General features: G+C 42.6%; 1 protein-coding gene across 1 annotated transcript in view; it reads right to left on the reverse strand.

The window, feature by feature from the left end:
- Positions 1–2,682: 2,682 nt before the first annotated feature.
- Positions 2,683–6,409, reverse strand: part of LOC115817241 (OX-2 membrane glycoprotein) — an 11,546-nt gene continuing 7,819 nt past the window's right edge. Inside the window, exon 8 of the mRNA XM_030780512.1 lies at positions 2,683–3,055. The gene's annotated coding sequence lies outside the window, so the exon portion shown is untranslated. The remainder of the gene's footprint in view (positions 3,056–6,409) is intronic.

The raw sequence follows: 6,409 nt of genomic DNA on the forward strand, positions 1-6,409 counted from the left end.
ACAAAACCATGGTCTTACAGAGGTTTGCTTAAGAGCGTGCGCTGGGATGCGATTTGTCGAGTTGCCAGCGTGCAGAGCACAAACCAAAAAGCCCACATGCTCCAGCAGTGCAGGTTCACACATCCTGTGTGAAGCTCAGGAAAGTCACTGAGAATACATTTACGTGATACCGGGTACGTCTGTGTGCGTGTGTCTGTGTGCGTGTGTGCGTGCGTGTGTGTGTGTGTGTGTGTGTGTGTGTGCGTGTGTGCGTGCGTGTGTGTGTGCGTGTGTGTGTCTGTTCATTTTGAAGGTGTAGTGATATAGAGTGATGAAATGATTCCATTGTTGTTGTAGACACACGGTAATTTAATCCAGACTCCAGTGAGTCAGAGGTTAGGTGAAGTTTACGACTCTACTGTATTTAAACCGAGGTTTGTGTGTGTGTGTTTGTGTGCATGCGTGTGAGGGTGTTTGTGTGCATGCGTGTGAGGGTGTTTGTGTGCGTGCGTGTGTGTGTGTGTTTGTGTGCATTTGTGTGAGGGTGATTGTGTGCGTGTGTGTTTGTGTGCGTGTGTGAGGGTGTTTGTGTGTGTGTGTGTGTTTGTGTGTGTGAGGGTGTTTGTGTGTGCGTGTGTGTATGTGTGTGTTTGTGCGTGTGTGTTTGTGTGCGTGTGTGTTTGTGTTTGTGTGTGTGTGTTTGTGTAAGTGTGTTTGTGTGTGTGTGGGTGTATTTAACCTGAGAAAGTGGCAATGTATTGAGACTCGCTCACCTGACACTGTTGCACAGGAAGGATTGTGGTTGTTTTTTTTTGTTTAGTTTTTTTTTTTTTTAATTGTTTTTGTCTTTTGTGTTGTTTTGTTTTGTTTTGTTTTACCACAGAGAATTAAACCAAGACGTGATATCAAAGCTGATATCTGAAAAAAATAAATCTGGGGGATTTTACACTGTGTGTAATTACACCGTGTGTGTTTGACTGGGTATCTGACATATCACATAACTGATACATCAGTCATGATTAATAAACCTCCCTCTCTCAAGACACAAAAGGTTTTTTTTTTTTTTTTCACTTCAGCTCAGACAAGTCCATAACGTAGGTGAGCGTAAAGGAAGAGCCCCCCCCCCCCCCTCCCCAAAATCTATAAAACTCTGTCCTTAAGATTTGTCATCAGAGAGATGAAATGCTGTCAAGCAGCAGAGAGAGAGAGAGTGCAGTTTGAGCTGGCTTTCATTCTGATTCTGATTCCTATTGACGTCACACTCCCCCTGACGCAGGGTCTCCTAACGCAGCTGTGGTAATGTGATGTGACTGCTCTCTGCCCGAGTAAAGAGACAGAGAGAGCAGAGGAAGTAGTAACAGTGCGCTGGAAAGCGCTGCTCGTTGTGACACCCAGAGACGCTCATTCACACTGTTGCTAAAATGGGCACGTATGATTTCAAGTCTTCTTACTTACAGCCCAGCCCGGTTAGGTACCGGAGAGCAAAGCGTTCGCTTGGTTACTGCTGCAGAAACACACACACACACACACATACCTGTTCAAATATACAAACACACACACACACACACACATGTTCAAATATACAAACACACACACACAGACATACCTGTTCAAATATACAAACACACGAATATACCCACCTTCACACCCATACACACCCTGCCTTAGTTTAGCCCATCTCACAAACAAAAAAAGAGAACCCAACATGCACAAATTCACACGTACACGAAGTTTCTCTTCCCCCACAGATGTGCGCACACACAGACACACACACACATACACGCACACAAATGCCGACGCCCCCCCGCTTGTATGTACGCCATCCTTTACACATATAAACTCGCACACATGCATGAGCGATTGTGTGTGTGCGCGCGCACACACACAAACACACACACACAAACACACACACACTTTGATAGTTGTGGTAGCACGTGTGTACATAAAGGCCCTATGTAAAGTCTCACAGTGCACTTTGTGGTTTTAGGGGCGTCTAGGTGGGATGAAGGGGAAAAAACAATTGCTTTTTTTTTTTTAACTTGTTTTTCAGCCCTAAAGAGAAAAGATACACTTCAACAGAACAGCATCCGAAAGAACGGCACTTAAAAGCTTTATTCTAAAAGTGACGACTTATTTAACAGCGAAAACAACACAAAACCAAAAACCGGCACCTTGTGTTATCCTCCCAAGGACAATGTTTAGTTAGTTTACAATCATTACGGGAAAGCTTATCTCTCCAGGTGTGAAAAGTCATAAAACATCAAACAGGCACCTGAAAGGCTCTGTCGAGAAAGAGCATCATTTACGGGAAATGCCTATGTGCAGGGGATTATGTCAAGAGGGCCAAGTTTGGGGAATCGATAAATAAACTGTTCCCTTCTGGTGGAGGACCATAAATGAACAATTTCTAATTGAAAATCAGTCACCCTTTTTATATCCATATGTTTATATCAAAGCTCTTCCTGTTCCACGGTGCAAAAACATCAACGCCGCACACCCCCCCGAGCGGAGCCCAGTTATCAGGAGCAGAAGCATGCTCCCTCTCGGCCCTGACGCCTTCCTCCGATAAGCCTGGTTATTTGATTTAATAACTATAACAAAGACACCGATCATAACAATAATATAAAACAGAGAGGCGGGAAGACTTTTTTTTAGATGGTTAGCAAAAGAAAAAAACATCCATCCTTTCATCATTTCGCGCTATTACGGGATCTTTTTTTTTTTTTTTTTTTTTTTTAAAAACCCCAAACAGCTACGTTGAGGACTTTAAGGAGCATGTTTGGGTAGCAGTGTAACGGTGCTGAAGCCAGACGAAAAAGCTTGCAAGATTAGACTCGGCTAGCGTGTACAGATAACATAAACATAAACATTTAGTATTCGTAGTGATGGTGTTCAGTGTATTCTGTATGGATGCCATTTCGTAGCTGGCCAGTGCCGTTCAAGCCCTCTGAAAGTTAGGGATTCAGGTAGTCACGGGTCTAGACCGCGGGGCTCGTCCCAGTCCCTCCTGGTCTACCACAGCGCCGTCATTGGCAGCATCTCTGGTCTCAGATTTCATTTTAGCAGCATTTCAAACCTAGACAAAAGGAAATGAGAGAGACATAGAGACAGAGACAGAGAGGGGGGGGGGGAGTTCGTGGAGAGAGGGAGAGAGAGAGAGAGAGAGAGCGAGAGAGAGACGCGTAATGAGAGTAAACAATTGAAATTAAAACCTCAAACTGTTTAGGAATTTATTCCATGCCTCCAAGGAACTGACTCAGACAGTGAGTGATTAAGTGAGAGTGATAGTGATTCACCAAGGGTAGAATGTTATCGAAAAATCTCCCTCTCTGCAGCCTCTCTTTGTTTCACCTATGAGTAACAGCTTATTCATTGGTTATTAACTGTTAACCAAAAATCTCAAATCTAGCTTGTTATTTTGACGTATTAAGAAACCACATGAAATATCTCATGTTGCTGAATTTGAAACTACACGAATGTGTGTGGTGGTTATATTAACACGTAAAATAACAGGTTCTGAATGTGCTCTCAATACAATCAACAAACACTTAGTACGGTACGGTGCTCCGCAACAGGCTGTAAATCATTCGTGGGCAAAACTTTAAGTGGCATCACAATGAAAACTCTTGAGTGCACGTACGTGACCGTCCGTAGCTTAACTGTAATGTGCACCTCAGAGATCGAATCGAACTATGGTCGAAAACAAACACGAGGCGTTAGTTAAATGAAAACACTGACAAAACAAAACCACAGTCGGGGGGAGGGTATGGGAGGCATAAAAAAACTGCATCCACGCCATCCGGGATTCTTCATTTCTCACACTCATGCCCAAACTGTCAGGACCAATGCCAGCCTTTCATCTGATCCAAACCCAACTCTTATTCATCACGGTGGTCGCACCCTTTTCCTCGTACCTCCCGAGATATCGTCACTCACGGAAACAGGTGCCCCAGTGATATGTGGTGATATACAGAAACATTTTGGCTATGGGTAAAATATCACCACCTTTTTCAAATTGGAAAATTTGAGAAAACACGAACGGGACATTTGTTTGGTTCGCTTAAACAAATAAATGAAGGGGAAAAAAAAAGTTCCTACTCAAGTGCTTCACTGATAAGCTGCTAATTTGAGCGTTGGCCAAAGTGTGATTCGTTTGAACGCTCCTTTGTATGGAGTCATACAGGTTCTTTTTCCGTGCTGTGTTTCAGTGAGATAAACGTTACAAATGGGATTCTGTTTTCTACCAGTAGATGTCAGAATTCCTCTAAACGCATGGTTACATTTGTGTTGCCAGGAACCCAAACCCTGGGTCACATTTAACAGAGTAAAGGTACAGGCACCGCACTGTTTTGTAACAAAGGCCCAAGGATCCATTTAAATAAAACACTGACTTCCTGTCATCAAGGACAAGTCAAAAAAGCTATCTGTCACAGATGAGGTGAGGATGGGTTGGCTTGGAGGGGGGGGGATGCGTGCAAGAGTGGGGGCTTTCGGATAAGAGACAGGAAGTGGTAACTCCCCAGACTTCCTGTGGTGTTGCAGATAAATGAGGCCTTGCAAAAAGCAACACACTCCATCGGTAAAAAAAAAAAAGAAAGAAAGAAAGAAAGAAAAAGAAAACATATGGCTGCACTACATTTTTTTTAACACCCTGTCTCAAAAAATAGTGTTTTACCAAATGTGATACGATATCCAAAACACAGCTTAGGAAAAACACACACCTGAAGTAATCAGAACATTTGGGTTCTGAAGTGATCTTTGAAAACTCTTGACATTTTGCGGAGACAACGCCGGTTTAATAAAAAAAAAAAACGTAATGTACCGATGCTTCCACAACGAGGTCAATACAAACCCGTCGTCGACTGCTGTAAAGGGAGCAGAGAGACTGAAGCGGAAGGCAATGCGGGGTAACACTGTGAGGGGCTTTGTTACTTTTTGGGCATCCTGACAAGAGGTTTTTTTGTTGGGGTGGGTTTTTTTTGGTTTTTTTTTTTTGGTCTTTTCCTCCACCGAACTGCCAACACAACACAAAACACTGGGTAAAAGGCTAAAATCTACTTTACCAAACGCTAAAGCTGTACAACCATTCAACGCTAACTCTCGACGACACGCTTCAGATTACGATGTTCATTGAGCGGCCCTGAAAGGGGGAAAAAAAACCAAACAGAAATCATGCGTTAAGAAAAGATGTAGATGATGAGTGAACCACGGTTCTGTATTTTCCTGACCTCTCCTTTGTCTGACCGAACCCTTTACTTCATGCGGTTATTATCACATGTTCCATGAAACGGTCGAGGTGGTACTAAGGTTATCGATGTTTTTCTTTCTTTTTTTTTTTCCTTACACTCGAAGACAATGACTGACCTAGAAAACGGTTAGCGTTAGTTACCTACATTATTTCGCAGCATGGTGACGTGTGACCCTATGTTCTTTACAGACGCAGAGGTAAGGCAGCAGTACAGATGGACAGTGGAACTGTGTTTTAACTGAGGACAATACCCATGACAGACAACTGTCACTTTGAACTTGCGCACAGAACGGTTGTGTTGTAGTTCACCCTCACAGACACACACACATGCACACAAGGATTTCCCACATGACACTCAATTAAAAAGAACCTTAAAGGGTGAAGTTTACTTTAAGGATTAGGATAGTGGTTGGCAGAGGACTCAACACAATGCGTATCAACACTCTGCTCAACACGCACAATGAGGTTTACAAAAAGAAAAAGAAAAAAAAAATGAAGAACAGTAGAAATTCACTTAACTAACACAGACAACATGCTCGACACTTTCAATGTGAAGGATGACTCGTGCAAACTCAATAAGAGCTTAGATTTCAAAATGTAATTCATAATACACAAATCAAAACGTCTTGTCCCTGACACACCCTACGAGTCAATACGTGGATTCAAATAATAACAGTCACAGTAATAATAATAATCCTAATAATAATAGCACTTGACGGAGAGAACACTTTAATAAGGCACTGGGGTTCTCAGGTCCTTGAAACTGTTTATTAGCTTTTCAAACACAGCGTCCTGCCTGGATGGGAAGGTGTCTCATTCCACAGCTGATGATGGGAATTTGACCTTTGTGACCCACGCTACCGCATTCCAAGTCATCTTGCTCAAAGGAAACACTGTCTAACAGTCACAGGCATAAGTCTGGTCCACGGGCTGAGCTCACTCAAAGAAAACAACGAAAAAATGGCCGAGACAGACTGGGGGAGACAGAGAGAGAGAGAGAGAGAGAGAGAGAGAAGCCTCTCTTTTTTCAAAACTAAATATTTTTACCAAATAAAGTAAAAAAAAAAAATAAAAAAATTAAAGGAATCCGGGAATCCTTTTTTCCCCTCTTTTTTTTTTAGAGAGACATGTTCAAAGCTAAGTCATTAACTCTTTTAACACGTTTATCACCTTCACGCTGCA

The sequence above is a fragment of the Chanos chanos genome, chromosome 7 (genome assembly GCF_902362185.1).
Source record: "Chanos chanos chromosome 7, fChaCha1.1, whole genome shotgun sequence".
Lineage (NCBI taxonomy): Eukaryota > Metazoa > Chordata > Actinopteri > Gonorynchiformes > Chanidae > Chanos > Chanos chanos.